Raw genomic sequence first — 16,950 nt, forward strand, 5'->3', positions numbered from 1 at the left:
ATTTATAGCCTACAAATCTACATGTTAGGAAAAAGAAAAGTTAAAATACAGTTAAGCAGGCCATCTACTTAGAAAATTAAGTAAATTTAATTAAAAATTAAAACAAAATAATCAAATCTTCTGGAAAAAGCTTAACAATTGCCACAAGAGCAGAAACGAATGAAACAACAAAAAAGTACCACAGAGAGAATAAACCACGCCCAAACTTTGTTACTGAGAAAAACTAGGAAAACTAACAAAATTCTATCAAGTTTGATAAAGGAACAAAGAAAAGGGACAAATGTTCAATATCTAATATAAACGAAGAGAAATCAATTAAGCTGTTGTTGACATCTTTTTATGCTTATTTACAAACCGTTGTACTTGAATTACTCACCAGTATTTCCTAATACAAATATTCCTTTTTATCTGATAAAACTATGTGTACTTTTGATGTTTTGAAACTGAGTTGTCTTCTTAATTCCCACATAGACACATTCTTTCTGATTTTGGCAGCTTTCCATATTTGCTCTCTCATGACAACATGAGCAGGCTGCAAGGATGTGTAACATTTTTTTCTGTATGACTTTAGGTAGTATTTTGATGAGGGCTTCAAGGAGCTCCAATTAACTGCAGATACTCTGAACCTCAATTAGGGATTTTAATCAACTTGTCCATTAAAAAATCAAGTATATTCATATTCTAGTGTTTTTCAACTGTGCTGTTATTCTTAGGGATAATTTAATGTAACAAGAAGCAGACTTGACTTTAATTAAAACAAGAATGATAAATTACTGAATGATTAGGACTACATATAAATTCCAGAAATTCAGCATTTAGGACACTGTGAGACACAGCTGATCAATAAATTTTATGAAGGTACCAGTGAAATTCCAGATTAGAATTGTTTCATTACTTTGGTTTTTATGTCAATTTGTGGTGAAGAAAAGAAACAAAATCCAGCAGTTGTCAGGTTATAAGGTATTTATTTCAGTGCCTTTTTTTTAGTTATCATTGCTAGTCATGCCTACATCATTTAAAGGAGATGTACCACGAGTGTTTCATCTCTGAAACAGACAGGAAGGACTAGTTGGAATGTTTTAAAAGGATATGGAACAGTAAGTGTGAAGTGGCCTTATGCCTTCTCATCTTTAACTAGGTATTTTTATGGAGAAGAAGGGACTCACATGTAATAATACAAATTTCTCTTAGCCAGTAATACTTAACTGCACAGATATTTGCAGATTCAGGGTCTTGGAAAACAAAACGAAAGCAAACCATTGTATTCACCTTGGGAACTGTGATGGGATATAGTAAGAAATAACACAGGAGATCATTGTCCCAGGTTCCTGGCACAGAGCTTCTAAATCTTGGAATTTCCTGATTGGAATGAGAGGAGCGCTTTTTGTTATTCATAGTAAGCCTATGCTAATGAGTGACTCTAGGAGGAAGGGGGCTGGTTACCAGGGGAACTAACCATGTGATTAGAGAGAATTTTCGGCACCTCTCCCCAAGGTATGGCAAGAGGTGAGGGGTTGCAGACTGACTTAATTACCAATCATACCTGTGCAATGAAGTTCCCATAAAAACCCTAAACAATGGTGTTTGGGGAGCTTCTGGGTTGGTAAACACATGGGAGATCCTGGGATAGTGGTGTGACCTGAGAGGGCATGGAAGATCTGTGCTCCTTTATACCTTGTCCTCCGTGGCTCTTCCTCCGCAGCTTTTCATTTATACCTTTTATGATAAACCAGTAAACATAAATGAGTTCTGTGAACCGTTCCACCAAATTATCAAACCCACGGAAGGGGTCATGGGAACCCTCAAATCATAGACAAGCTGGTCATAAGTACCACAGGACTAGACTCATCATTGATATATGAAATAGGACTTGATGTGGGAAACAAAGGCAAAAGAAAAATTAAATTTCCGTACTACTTCCAGCCCATTGACAAGTCCTTGAAACAGGCAGTGACATTCCTCTAGGAACTCAGCTGCCTCGATGTTGATAACTTTGCAAAGGGAAAAAGGCAATCTTAGCTTAATATTATCCCCATCCCCCAGGATCCTGTAAGTCTACTTTAACATATAAAGACTCCTTTGGAAACTTTCTTTTGAAGAGGGAAAATTGACCAGAGCAGGCCCAGGCCAGGAGGCCCCAGAAGATGGAAAGTTACTAACAATAAACTAGAGATAACCAGAAGTCCTACTGGGAGCAAGAGATAACCAGCCTTTTCTGCTTCTGTAAACAGGCTTCCCGCCTAAAGCAGCTCCCACACCCCCATTTAAACCCACCTACCAGCAGTCAGCATAGCCCTTGGAACCTGACTGCCTGCAGTCCCCTATAAAAGCCCTGTAACCCCGTTGCCCAGGGCCCAGAATTTGGAGCACAAGCTCATCTGGGTCCGCCGGCGTAAAATAAATCCGAGTTCTCCTACTTTTCCAAGTGTCACTTGGTCTCTCACCGGTCTGATTCTCATTTTTCTGCAACACTTTATCTCTACCCCCCCAAGATATATGTTAGCCATCATCCTCCAAGCATATAATCCACTGATATACAACTGAAGGGTCTCATGACTGAGTCTTTAACAGTAATAAATGACCTTTTCCTAAAAAGAGCTAGCCCCCCTCGAAGTCCTGAAAACCTTGTTTCCAAAATACCTTGGAGGCTTGCGCTATCCCTAACCACCCCCCAACTTGAAAGTATATAATCTGTCACCTGTCACGACCCCAGTGCAGCTTGTTCTACCCATGGATCCTGTCCCCGTGCTTTAATAAAACCACCTTTTTTGCACCAAAAATGTCTCAAGAATTCCTTCTTGGCTGTTGGCTCCAAACCCCACTAATTCAAATCACATCAGGACTGAGCCCTTAGCCTGTGGGTTCTGATACTAACCCCAGGTAGGCAGTGTCAAATTGATTTGAATTGTACGACACCCAGGCAGTGTATGAAGAGCTGGAGAAGTGGTTGTTGGTATGGAAAAACCCACATATTTCGTGTCAGAAGTGTTCTAAGTGCAGAGGAACAGTTTTCTTTTAGAAACCAAATTAATTTTTATGGAAAAATCTAAGCTATATTAGTGCATCTGTGGTTAAAGGACGGGGGATGTGTTAGGAATGCCAGTACCCTCTGTTTGCTTTAGATGGTGGTAGATGAGTTAATCACGGGACTGTTTGAAAAAAATAAAGACACTGAAATCTTTCCTTACTTGTTATCTATTTACCATTCAATTCAGAAAACAGAAACCATTAGAGTCCTTGCCAAATGAAGACAAAGTCCTCGATTCTGTTTGTTGCAGTTCATATGACTGACTTCTAAAGGTCATGTAAAGAAAGAAATAACGACACTCTCTCCTCTAAAAAAAAAGTGCACAATGTGGTCATCTGCATAACAGTAATTTAAAAAAATCTCTGCCAGAATAGCATCTATTATTCATCTTGCCATGTAATATATACATAGGCCTCAACAGCAACAGTAAAAGCTAAGCATCATCAGATTTAGAAAAAAATGAGATAAAAATAAGGAAATCAGAAAGTACAGTTACAAGGATATTTGTTTCTATCTTGCAAAACATTAAGTGTGTGATTTCAAAGTCTATAGATGTCAGAGTCTATAGTCATAAAAACAGCAGACCTGTCTAAAGTCATGTTTCTGAGTCAGTAGATAAACAGTGATATCAATGAAAAGACAAAATACACATACACACACACACACAAGATAATCAGACTTATTTCAGATGTATTCTTCCAATATATATATATATATCCCGGTAACTCCCACCAGATCAAAAAGAACATTACTAATATCCCATAAATTTCCCTCATTGCGGCTAACCCAAAGTTAACCACAATTCTGACTTCTATCACTGCAGAATAGTTTCACCTGTTTCTGTACTTAATATGATTTAACGTAGTCTTTTCTGACTGACTTCCTTCACTCAACATTATGCTTGTGATGGTTATCCCTGTTTCGTACAGCAGGAGTTCACTCTCATTGCCCTGTAGATTTCTCAGCCTCAGCACTCTTGGCGTAGGGACTAGACAATTCTTTGAGCAGGGGGCTGTCCTGTGCATTGTACGATGTTAAGCAGCATCCGTGGCACTACCAATTTGATGCCAACGCACCTGTTGTGCTACCCAACTCAGCCGTGACAACCAAAAATGTGTGCAGACATTGCCAAATATCCTCCAGAGGGCAAAATCACCCCCTATTGGAAACCACCGAGCTAAATTAATTAAAATGATTCTATTCAAACATTTCCCACTCATAAACGATATTTCAAGGTCTAAACAGCTATGAGAGCTAAAGAAATGTGAAGAAGGAGAGGTCACTTAACAATGTCTAAGAAGAAATCTTGTTTACCTCAAATATGTTTAAGTTATCTGACTCTGCATAGAAGATGAGGTAACATGATCCAACCAAGCTTATGCTTTATTTTCCCAGATCTCTGTTTTTTTTGTGTGTGTGTGGCTGTTTGTCACATTCTGGTAATTTTTTTCAATGTTTTTGATGAAAGAATTTTCATGTTTTCTAGTTCAAAATGTTGCTAGATTCAGGAGTCTTTTCTAATTCTCCCTTTCATTTTTCCATGCAGAATAATATTAAGTAACTCAGAGTGAAATCCAAAACAAAACAAATCTAAACAAAACTTCTAAACATACTGCCTTTTGTACAATATATTTATCTCACAGAGACAGGGTTTTCTTTGGGTCACAGAACCATCATGGCCCAAACCAACAAGATAAGATGGGGGGGGGGGCAATGACAACAATGACAATGGTAACAGCAACAAATTGCTTAGTAACAGGAGCTCACATTCACAGAATCATGTTTGAGCACTGTGGGATGGACTTCCCGTCTTTTGTTTTACTAGGTCAAACAGCCAGGAAGCTGAGAGCGGAACTCCCTGACACCAAAGCAGGTGTTTTTAAACGTGACTGTGTTTAGTCATTCACTGGGTATGTATTGAACCCTGATCATGTGCTGGGCACTGTGGAAAGTACCCGGAAGGCACTGAGGATCCTGTGATTAGCAAAATTGTCAGAATCCCTGTGCTGGTGCTTTTATTTATTTATTTTTTTGATCGAAGTTAGACATTAACAAATAGTTAAATCAAACAATGTAAAAACTTCAATTTCTGACAAGCATTGTAAAGAATGAGTGCAGGGGGTCAGGGTCAATGTAGAGGGGAGACCCAAGTTAAATAACCTGTCAGAAATGTCTCCCTGAGAAAAATAATTTTTAATAAGAGTGCAACTAGGAAATAAACTCACTGCCTGGTGAGTTCCAGGCAGAAGGTGAGTTTGTGCCGAGTTGGTCCTGAATGAAGGTCCATGTGGCAAAGCAGAGAATATAAGATGCGCACCAGGTGACATATGGAACTGTCCTATCATTATATTGTACACTGGAAACTAATATAACAGTGTATGTTAGCTATCCTGGAATGAAAATAAGAGCTTTATAAAAAAGGTAAAAAAAAAATGATTAAAAGTCACGACATCCATTCCGTCTATGTATCTAGGTGAGAAGCTGTTAATGAGGGAAAGCTGTGGGAGATCTGTGAGGCAGAAGTAAAGCCAATGCCATTATGCTTGGGTAGTTGTGGCCTCGTTTACAGTGTTGGTTGGATAGAGCAGTTCAGCAGACTTCTCTGGTCCCACTTTGGCAGTCTGACAAGCAGCCTTTTGGACTTGTTCAAAGCTTCACTTTGTCCATCCTCACCTGTGCTTTGGGCTGATGCGGTTAGTGATTTTAATCCTTCAAGTTATCCCCTTCCAGACCTTCACATGCCAGTTTTCCTACCCATTTTTGTCACTTATAGTCATGTAATTCCTACATAAAAAACATTCTCTCTGTAATGCTTGGTAGTGGCTCTGTTTTCCTGACAGAATTCATACCAATTCACCAAAATCGTATGAGGACAAAATTCTAATAAATAATAATTTCAACATTTTTTAAAGTGTTTACTGTCCCTTCCCTCTACATTGTTCACATAGTACGAGTGCTGGACAAAAACAGATGAATAATTTCATTAGAATATGGTGTCTATAGATCATTTTTTTTATAAAGCCATCTTTTTGTTATACAGAAGCAAAACTCTAAGGCCTTGTATACATTCTAATCCTGAAATAGACATTTTTGCATGCATATAAAGTAATAAAAGAGAAAGTAAATATTAATAGGAACAACATAAATGATAATACATTATTACAAATTTTGTGCCCTGAAAATTTTCCTAAAGGGAGCATGTATTTAATTAACAAGATCAAGAAATGTTTTGATTTTTTAGAGTTAATTAAAAGTTACCAATTTTTAAGTGATCATGATAAGCTTGATAGGTGGTAAGTCTTTTATATATATTATCTCAAGCCTCACGAGTCCTTATGAAGTGGGTATTAATGTACCTATTGAGAAGATGATGGAGGAGGTCACACAAAACTGAAAGCTGATGAAGGGCAGTTGATTTACGTAAGTGTTATGTGGGCAGCTCCTTCTAGTGGTTGTTTTTCCTCCACTTTCTTTTTTTTTTTTTTTTTTTTTAAGATTTTATTTATTTATTTGACAGAGATAGAGACAGCCAGCGAGAGAGGGAACACAAGCAGGGGGAGTGGGAGAGGAAGAAGCAGGCTCATAGCGGTTTCCTCCACTTTCTTAATTTGACAGAGTTGTGAGGTCGATTAGATGCCCTTCCTGCTCCTTATTAGGACTTCTAGATCATTTATCCCTTTTTTTTTTAAGCCCCCCCCAGCCCTCCCATAAAAAACACAAAATGACAGAACAATAACAAAACACAAAGTATCTTTGAAGCACATGTCACTAGACTTCTATTAGTCATTACTCCCTCTTGTTCCAGGGGTCCTAGATCTCACGATCCTTTCATTCACTGAAGATTTTAGCACCTGATTCTTCCCCACTTTACTACTACTCTTGCTGTTAATCTTGGGGTCTTTAGCATCCAGTAGATAGCCATCTAACACCCTGACCTCTTGGTCCCTTGACTCTCTCATATCCAAAGTCTTGTCAACCATCTCACCTCAGCCTAGACATTTTTCCACTGGTAACTAAACCTCCCCCATAATCTCAATCAAGCATCTGACACAATCAGTCCTTCTCAAGACCTCCTCCAAGCTGCCAGAGCAAGTGGTCAATTCTCTGTCCTCATTTTATGTTTCAGCAACACTTGACAAAACTTATCACCCCTTCCTTCCCTTCCTTCCCTTCCTTCAGTATTTTATTTTTCTGGCTGCTTCTCTGTCACACACTCCTTGTTTTTATCTCACAAGTAATTTTTTTCAGCTTCCAATTCCATATTCTCTGTTTACTTTTTAGTCTGTAAATACTATAGCTTCTCAGTTGTAGAGACTGCTTTTTAAGATTTTCTTTCTTTATTCGAGAAAGAGAGAGCACAAGCGGGGGGGGGGGGGCAGTGGGAGAGGGAGAAGCAGACTCCCTGCTGATCAGGGAGCCCCCACATGGGGCTTGATCCCAGGACCCTGGGATTATGACCTGAACCAAAAGCAGATGCTTAACCTACTGAGCCACCCAGGCATCCAAAGACTTTTATTTTCTTTATCCTTGGAATTCAGAAATTCCAGGATTGGTTGAAGTTTTGTCTCTTATGATGAAGAAAATTTTCTTATAGTAGTCTTTGATTATTGTTTAGATTGCTTTTGCTCCTGTTCCTCTATCTGGAACTCCCAAAATGTAGATAATACACCTCCGGGACGACTCTCGGTGTCTATTTTCTTTCATGTTGTCTATTTGTTCTTTTGCTCTGCTTTCAAAGACTCCTTGGTTCGATTTTTTCTTTTTTTTTAAATTTTTTAATCTAAATTTAATTAGCCAACATATAGCACATCATTAGTTTCTGATGGTTTGATTTTCTTATTAGTAATCAGTTTTAAGCAGTATCCATTCTTCCTCTTCAGTACCTCCTTTCATTTTATACGTCAACATATGCATCTTTTTATTTTGAGACTATTTTTGTGTCACAGGATAGTCCTTTTTCATGACAGCATTCTCTTCTCATTTAATTAGAGCAAAGGTACATCCATTCTCACTAAGGATGTGAATTAGAATTTCCTAAATTGCTGTTCTACTCCCCACATTCTCCTTTTTTCAATTTTGTGTATTAACCCTGATTGTTTAGCATAGTCAAACTCTTTTGAATTATTGATTCACTAGACATGTCTAAATATATTTTTGTATGTTTGGTTGATCTATTCTCTCATCATGTCACTGAAAATCCAGATCAGTGGTCCTTAATCAAAGAAGCACTACTGAATTAGCTCCATTCAGGTGCCCACCATTGAACCAGGGAACTGTGGACAGTGGGAAAATGACCTCTGAAAGGTTATAATTCAATCAGCTATCCATCCCAAATTGGTATCACATCTTACAAATATTATAGATACCACAGGTTATTTGTTCATTCATCTATTTATTCACTCATTTAATCAGTATTTATTGCTTTTATGTTATGTAGCAGTTGAAGTGTTAGGGATACAGCAGTGAACAAACCAGGTACAAAGACCCATTGCATGGCTCATTCTAATAAATGAAGATAGGAAAAAAAATAAACATATGAATCAGTAAAATATATCAGATGATGATAAATGCTCTGGGGGAAAAAAAGGGGAGAGACAGAAATTTAGGTCAGAAAAAGAGGGAGGTTTTGTAAATTGAATTAGAGAGTAGCCATGTAGATATTTAAAGGAAGAGCCCTGCATGTAAAAGGAGCAGCCATGTACAATGTATTGAACCAGAGCACTTTGGCATGTTCAAGAAACAGCAAGAAAGCAGCAGTGTGCGCTGTGCAACAGTGTGCAGAGGAGTTGGCGAAGAGAAAGGGAGACAGATTTATTGAGTCAATATAGGAACTTTGGTTTTTAGAGGTCTTTTAAGGATTTAGCGAAATCACTGAAAAATTTGAGGCAATGGAATTACAGTATCTGACTTATATTGTAAAAAGGATAACACTAGATGCTGACAGGGGGCAAGAAAGAAAGGGTGGAGGCAGAGAGACCTATTGGAGTTTCTTCAAATAATCGACTAGAGATGATGATGGCCTGTACCAGGGAGACAGGTGGAAAAGTGCTGAAAACAGATTCTGGATCTATTTTAAAGGCAGAGCTGTCATTCCCTATATACATGTCATTAGATAAATAAGCACATGGATGTCTAATATGGAGAGCAAAGTTGTTACTAGAAGTAAAAGAAATTGGAGGTAGAATGAAGAGAAGTGAGAAAACACCCTTAACCCAGTTTGGTAAAGTTTATCTAATATTGGTATACTCAGATATCTAAGATAATAAATTCATGTTTTCTTAGCTTTAGTTTCTCTAAAAGCAGAGCCTGAAAATAACAGTTTGCTTACTGGTGCTTTAATTGGGAATATGATCCTAGGGAGCAGGAATGAGAAATAGAATGAAATAGGGAAGGGAGGGAAGTCAATAAAAGAATGGGTTATCAAGCTGGCTACTTCTAGTATAGAGCCGTCTGCTTCCACTGGGGTCTTTGAGGAGTGTTACAAAATACATTTCAGAACTGTTATCCCAAGAAGTTGAAAAAGGAAAGCATTTACCCATCAGCACCCATCCCTTATTGACGAAAGAGGTCCCATAGGTGTTATCTTCCAGTTTGTACAAGAATGAGTGCTAAGCACTAAGGTAGATCCAGACTGCAGCATCAAAAAAGCCTCGGGGAAGGAAAGAAATGGCATAGGGTACTGGCCCCAGACAAATGCTCACCAACATGAAGCCTGTCCCAGCCTATGTGGAACTGGTTGCAATAACAGGACCTGATTATGAGGCAGAGCCATGAGAAATCTGAAGTGGTACAAAAGGGCTGCCTGTAAAACTCACACCACCATCTGACACACTTGCCCTCTCCATTAGGATCAGTTATACAATCCTCTTCAAGGTGTTCTTGGCTGGAAACTGCAAGGATTTCATAAAGCAGGCTTAGTGGGAAAAGCTATCTCCTGCTTAAAACAGCAGGTTTTGAGAGCATAATTGATTCTTCACCTCCTTCTTGTACCACTCATTCTAGACTTCTTTAACCCTCAGCCAGCACTTCGGATGTTCTAAGCTGCTTGTGGGGTGAGCTAAATTTCTCTCTGGGAAGTATGAACCCTTAGTTAGCGTGATTACCCTTTGTTGGGTAGTGGGTGCTGCTATTGCAGTATGAAATCAGTCAGAAAAAAAACTAAGCTCTGCTCTATGTTCCAAATGTACTCCTCTATGTACCCATTATATAACTCCAGCTCCTCATCGTAATTAGGGTAAATTATTCTGGTTACATATTTCTGCTTAAAAAGTTATCCTAAAACTTAGTGGTTTAAAACAACAAACATTTTATTATAGCCAATGATTTCACAATTATCTATGTCAGAAATTTGGGCCAGGGTTGGCTGAGTGACACTTCAGTTCCAAGTAGTTCCAACTGAAGATACTCTGGTATTCAGCTGACAGATGGTCTAGAGGGTTCAGGATGGCCTCACTCACATGCCTGGGTCCCTCTGGGAATGTCAACTAAAATGTCTACATTAGTTTCACCTCAGCGTAGGTGTATTAATACGTTGTACTTCTTACATGGCATATTAGGGATCCCAAAGAACATTGTAAGCCTGTTATTTTTTCTTTTCTTTTTTTTAGATTTTATTATTTATTTATTTGTTTGTTTATTTATTTATTTATTTGCGAGAGCATGTGTGGGGGGGGAGGGGCAGAAGGAGAGGGAGAAGCAGACTCCCTGCTGAGCAGGGAGCCTGATGCGGAGTTTGATCCCAGGACCCCGAGATCACAACCTGAGCCCAAGGCAGACACAGCCAACTGAGTCACCCAGACACCCCTATTTTTTTCTTTTCCTGGGTTTCTAAGCAACTAACAAGAGTCAGCAATTCCAAAAGTCTTGTAATTTCATGGAGCCATACTGTTTAAAACTCACAGCATAAACCAATGCTCATCTTCCATCCTGCATCTCATCTTAATTCACTTACATGTTAGAATTTATTACGATCCCACCTATCACCACAAATAGACCACTTATAACTCTCTGATGAGTTAATGATCCAGTATGAATGCCACCATGAGGGCTGCTTGCTAAGATTTCCATTACCAGCTGTCTTAGTCTGGATTCCCCTAAATTCAGAGCCTGAGACAAAAGCCTGAGTGAAAAGAGCTGTTTTTAGAAAAATGATCCTAGGAAAGGCTATAGGGATTAGGACAGAGGATCAGGGGAATAAAACAGAAAAGGAGGGAAGGTCAATGAAAGAACAGTCAATGAAAGAATAAATCTTTGTGTTAGTCACCACTGTGAGTAATTGCTAACTGATCTCATCAGAACTCTCTGAGATACTTGACAAAAAGCATCTCAGAATGGAACACACAGAAAAAAAAAATAAGAAAGCATTTCCTCATTGGCTTCCATCCCTATAAATGTACATTTTGGGGTTGTACACGAAAGAGTATGGAGTAAACCTTCATTAGAGCCCGACACTGTGAAAGCACAGAAGATGAGAAGCACCAGCCCAGGTGAGAAACCACCAGTGACACCTATAAAAAGCTACTGAAATGGTAACAATGTCAGAGGCTAGAGTAAGATATGAGACAAAATTTTGGAATCCTGTGTAAGAAATTTTCAATACATCTGAGAACCTCAATTCAGGATATGAAATTTTATGACTGTTCTAACTCCAGTGTTTTGGTTTTTCTATTTATAAAAATCAAATTGAAAATGTATTGCTGCTGCATGTAGGGATGGCCCAAAAAGACACTGATGTAGAGAAATCTTGCCTGTAGATAGAGTTTCAAACAACAGGCTATCAGTTTTGTATAAAGGAAAAAGTGGTCTGAAGTAACCATATACATAGAATCCTGAGCAGTGGCAATGGTTTATCTAGTTGGCCACAGCTTAGAAGGACCATCACTGGATAATGAGAGATAAGCAGGTCTGTGGATTCACCTGGAGAGTGGGCATACAAGGTCTGTGGATCTTTATGTCAATATTCACCAAAGACTATACACTCCATAGAGACACTGAGCAATCAGGTGGCTAGAATGACCCATCCGGTAGATTTGAGTTACTTTTTCTCCTCAGCCACCCATTTCTTCAGAGTAGACTTGGTAGCAGGGATAGAGGCTTCATATGAACACAATAGTCTGGACTACGTCTCACCAAGGCTAATCGTATTACATGTTAATGTCTGATCTAAAGGCAACAGAACTCAATGCTGAGCCTTGAATGTGTTACCATCTATTCCGGATACCAGCCAGCCAGTGAATGACAAGGTGATCACACCAGTCCCTTTATACCCTGAAGGAGGGAACAATTTTTCTTACTGGAATTAATGTGAATTCTGGATATGGGCTTGCCTCCTCTGCTTAGAGTGCTTTGGCTATCACCTGTTCAAGGACTCATAGTGTCTGGTTTGTTGTCATGGGATCCTATTAAACATCATCTTAGACAAGTTCCTGACTTTACAAGAGAAAAGTAAAACAATATGAATGTAACCACAGAATCCACTAGTCCTTTCTTATACATTATCCAGAAACTGTCCACCTAATAGAACATTGGAACGGCCACTTAAAGATGTAGCTATGACACATTGAGATGCTCGGCACTGTCATTCAAGATGCAGTATATAATTGGTGAACTAATGTCCACTGTATAGCACTGTGTCCATAACAGCTAGCTAGAATAGAGTCCGGAACCAAAGGATGGAGGTAGGAGTGCTCCCAATGACTCACTTGGAAATTTGTGCTCTACTGACCCACTACTTAAGTCTCTATGGACTAGAGGACCTGGCTCCCAGGGTGAGAGGTTAGCAGTAGTTCTACCAGGGATCACAGTAAGGTTCCACTAAATCTAAAACTATGGCTGCCACCTGATCATTTTGTGAAATTCATGCTAGTAGATTACCCAGCAGGCAATTAAGCAGATTGCTCTGCTGTACGCTTAAATGACCATTTTCATGCTAAGATGGTACATAATGGAAGGACAGAGTAGATCTAGAACTCAAAGGATTCACTCGGATACTCTAGGTGTTTCCATGGTCTATTGAAATGCACTGGCAGCAACCACAGCCTAATTTGAGCACAATAACAGGTTTTATGCTTCCTCAGGAATAAAAATGTATATTCCCCCTCCAGGAAAGCAACCTAGATCAGCAGAATTGCTGACCAAATATGAACAAAATCTAGAATGGATAGTAGAGGGGGAGACACTGAATATCAATCATGATTGTGAAATCAGTTGTAAAGGTGAGGACTGTATCTTTGACTATTGTGTGTGTGTGTATGTATGTATGTATGTTGAAGAAGTCATGACTGGCCACTACACTGAAGAAGCAATGATGTAAGAGAGTCAACTTTGTACGAGATATGAGAGGATATGAACAGTGCAAAATACAGCCTTACAGATACTGTGGGTGCCCCATCCATGGCCCCTTATCACTCACCATTTCTGAATTGCCAGTGGAACCTTACTATATAACCTGAGACCCTCCATCTGAGGGTCTGCTCTTGACCTTCACATGGGCCAGGCCAGGGAACTCACAAATTCCAGCTTCTCCTGGAGAAGCAAAGGATTTAGACCCCACTAGTGCCCAACTTTTAATACTTCCACCTAAGAGATCTATGCCCAAAACACCTAGCTTTAAAAGCCACCAGTGCTTTGTATCCATGAGAACCACAGGCTATAACAAATTCAGAGACAGTTCTTAAATGGTTCAGGTGAACTCAGCATGGCTAACTCCCAAGGCCCAGTGCTGAGGCAACAAACTAAAATGCACCAGTCTTTCCATGAAAGAATCCTATTAGTTTATTCTAAAGCTTAGGCCTCAGGGGCAGGCTTCTAACTTGAAACACATCTAGGGGCTGATTACAATACTCTCCAGAGACTATGGAGGGCAGTAGATGCCATCTTCACCCTCTCACTCACTTCAAGTCACAGGTATCTCCCAGAAATGGGCTTCTGTACTTGTCTGGTGCCCGTTTTTGCAGCTACTGCCCAGAGGACACTCATTGATCACTTGGCTCTGGTGGCTAGCAGAACTTACATTCATAGATTTTCTCAAAAATCGAGAAAAAGTTCTTAATTGGATACTCTCCCACATAGTGGAGCACAGAGACAGCAGACATGAACGCCCAGTCTTTCAATGAAAGAGGGCTATTTGCTAATATTAAAAGCTCTAGCCTGAGGAGCAGGCTTCTAATTTAACATACTTCAAGAGGCCCGCTGCAATCCTTTCTAGAAAGCAGGAGGCAAGCAGGCACCACATTTGCCCTTTCCTTCTTACCCTGTCCCAAGTCAGTGGTGTTCCAAGAAAGGACCTCGTACATGTGTCTGGTACCCTGGCTTTTGTGGCTGCCACCCAGACAGAGGACGCATTCCTTAATAGTCTGGCTCTGGTGGTCAGTTGAGCTTATGTTCATGGAATCAACAGGATGGTATCAAACAAAGAAACAGTTCTTAAGTGGCTATCCCCTCAGGGCTCAGTGCAGAAGGAGCAGACAGAAACACCCATCTTCCAGCATTCCCCTAAAAGAAGTATACATGCATACTTTAAAAGCTTCTGTTTGAGAGCTTGGCTTCCAATCAGACTGCATCTAGGTGCTGACTGAGAGCCTCCCCTTTGGGACACTGACAGGTCTTGGCACAACCTCAACTACTGGAGCCACTAAGAAAAAAGAAGGCTGCTTAGACAATCACAAAGATTTAAGCTGGGGAAGGGTTAAACAATACGGTTTTCCTCCCAAACGAGAAAACTTCTTCAAAACTGGGATAGATGACTATTTTATCTAACTCATAAAAACCAACACAGTGAGTCAAGGAAAATGAAGAAACAGAGGAATATGTTCCAAATGAAAGAAATGATAAAATCTCAGAAAAAGAACTTAATGAAACAGAGATGAATGAGTGATTTACCTGATAAAGAGTTCAAAATAATAGTCATAAAGATGCTCACTGAGGTCAGGAGAACAATGCATGAACAAAATGAGAATTTCAAAAAAGAAAGAGAAAATGCACGAAAGTACCAAGCAGAAATTTCAGGGCTGAAAAGATACAATAATTGAACTAAAGAATTCAATAGAAGGGTTCAACATCAAACTAGGTAAAGCATAATGAAGAACTGGCATAAGACTTCTGGGAAATATGGCAGAGTAGGAGGACCCTAAACTCATCTCCTCCTATGAATACAACTAAATAACACTTGCATAAGAGCAAACAACCCAGAAAAGAACCCAAAGACTGGCTAAACAAACTCTACAACTAAATGTAGAGAAGAGGCCACATCAAAGAGGGTAGGACAGGCAAGGACTTGATGGGAACCTAAACCCCATGGGTCTTGACCTCTGGAGGGATGGAGCCATAGGTGTGGAGAGGGACAGAAAACAGACTACCACACCAGGGAGTCTGCAAGGGTAAGAGGAATCCCCAAAGCATTTTGCTTGGAAAATCAGAGGGGCCAAATTTCTTGAGTGCTTATGACCAGTGGGACTTAAAGCCTAGAACTTAAAAATCAGTGGGCTTGGCTCTGAGAGAGCCTGGAAGGTGATGAGAAGCTGAGCCCCTGCCCTTAAAGAGACAGCAAAGCAAACAGCCCACCTAGATATGGCTTGGAAGCAGCAGCTTGGAAGGCACCTGGGGCTTACAGGAGCGAGAGTTAGTTACTTATCTCAGAGTTCACTGAGTGACTTCTCTAGGAACAAAGAAGCTGGCAGGCATCATTTCCCTCCCCCACCCTCATCATAAATACACAGTCACCTAGGGGAACCAGTGTGACACTGGCATTCACTACCTAACTTGCTTACACTGTGCCCCACCCCCTCTAGCCAGGCCTGCCTCAGTCCTGGTCCTGCAGATCCTCTCCCTCAGACAACCCACACAAACTCTGCCAACACTGCATCTCCTGACATCCCAAGGAGAACATGTTTACTTTGTTAAAACTGCATGCCCCACACCTGCATGCTTTGCAGGGCAGACCCAGCAGGCCCCAGACCCCCAGTGTATATGCATCTACCGTAGAGGAGGACCAGCACCACAGCTGCCTCCCCCCACTTACCAACATGTGCTCTCTGGAGCAGCCCCAGCAGCCTCAGTGTCCACACAGTTTCATGTCCCCTGTGGAGGAGGACCAACACCACCTAGTTAAAAGTGCACAACTCACCCACTATTTTCATGAGCAAGAGGCAGAGCTGACTTTCCTAACATATAGAAAGACACAGACTGTTAGGTAAAATGAGGAGACAGAGGATTATGTCATAAATGAAAGAAGAGAACAAAACCACAGCAAGAGACCTAAATGAAGTAGAGATAAGTAACATGCCTGATAGAGAATTTAAAGTAATGATGATAAAGATATTCACTGGACTTGAGAAAAGAGTGGAGAGCATCAGTAAGATCTTTAAGAAAGAGGTAGAAAACATAAAAAAGAATCAATCAGAAATGAAGAACATAATAAATTAAAAATACACTTGATGGAGTAAATAGGCTAGAAGAAGCAGAGGAATGAATTAATGAACCAGAAGACAGAGTGATGAAAAGTAATCAAGTTGAACAAATGAGAGGAAAAAGAATTGCGCAAAATGAAAATAGACTTAGGGAACTCAGTGACTCCATCAAGTATAATAACATTCATATTATAGGGGTCCCAGAAACAGAAAAGATAGAAAAGGGGGCAGAAAATTTATTTGAAGAAATTACAGCTGAAAACTTCCCTAATCTAGGGAAGGAGATAGATATCCATACCTAGGAGGCACAGAGATTCCCCAACAAAATCAAATAAAGATGGACCATAACAAGACAAGTAGTAATCAAAATGGCAAAAAGTAGTGGTAAAGAAAAAAATTTTTTTTAAAGATTATTTGAGAGAGAGAGAAAATGCAAGTGGGAGGGAGGGGCAGAGGTAGAGGGAGAGAGAATCTCAAGCCAACTTTGCCCTAAGTGCAGAGCAGGACACAGGGCTC

The sequence above is a fragment of the Ursus maritimus genome, unplaced genomic scaffold (genome assembly GCF_017311325.1).
Source record: "Ursus maritimus isolate PB19 unplaced genomic scaffold, ASM1731132v1 scaffold_12, whole genome shotgun sequence".
NCBI classification, from domain to species: Eukaryota; Metazoa; Chordata; class Mammalia; order Carnivora; family Ursidae; genus Ursus; species Ursus maritimus.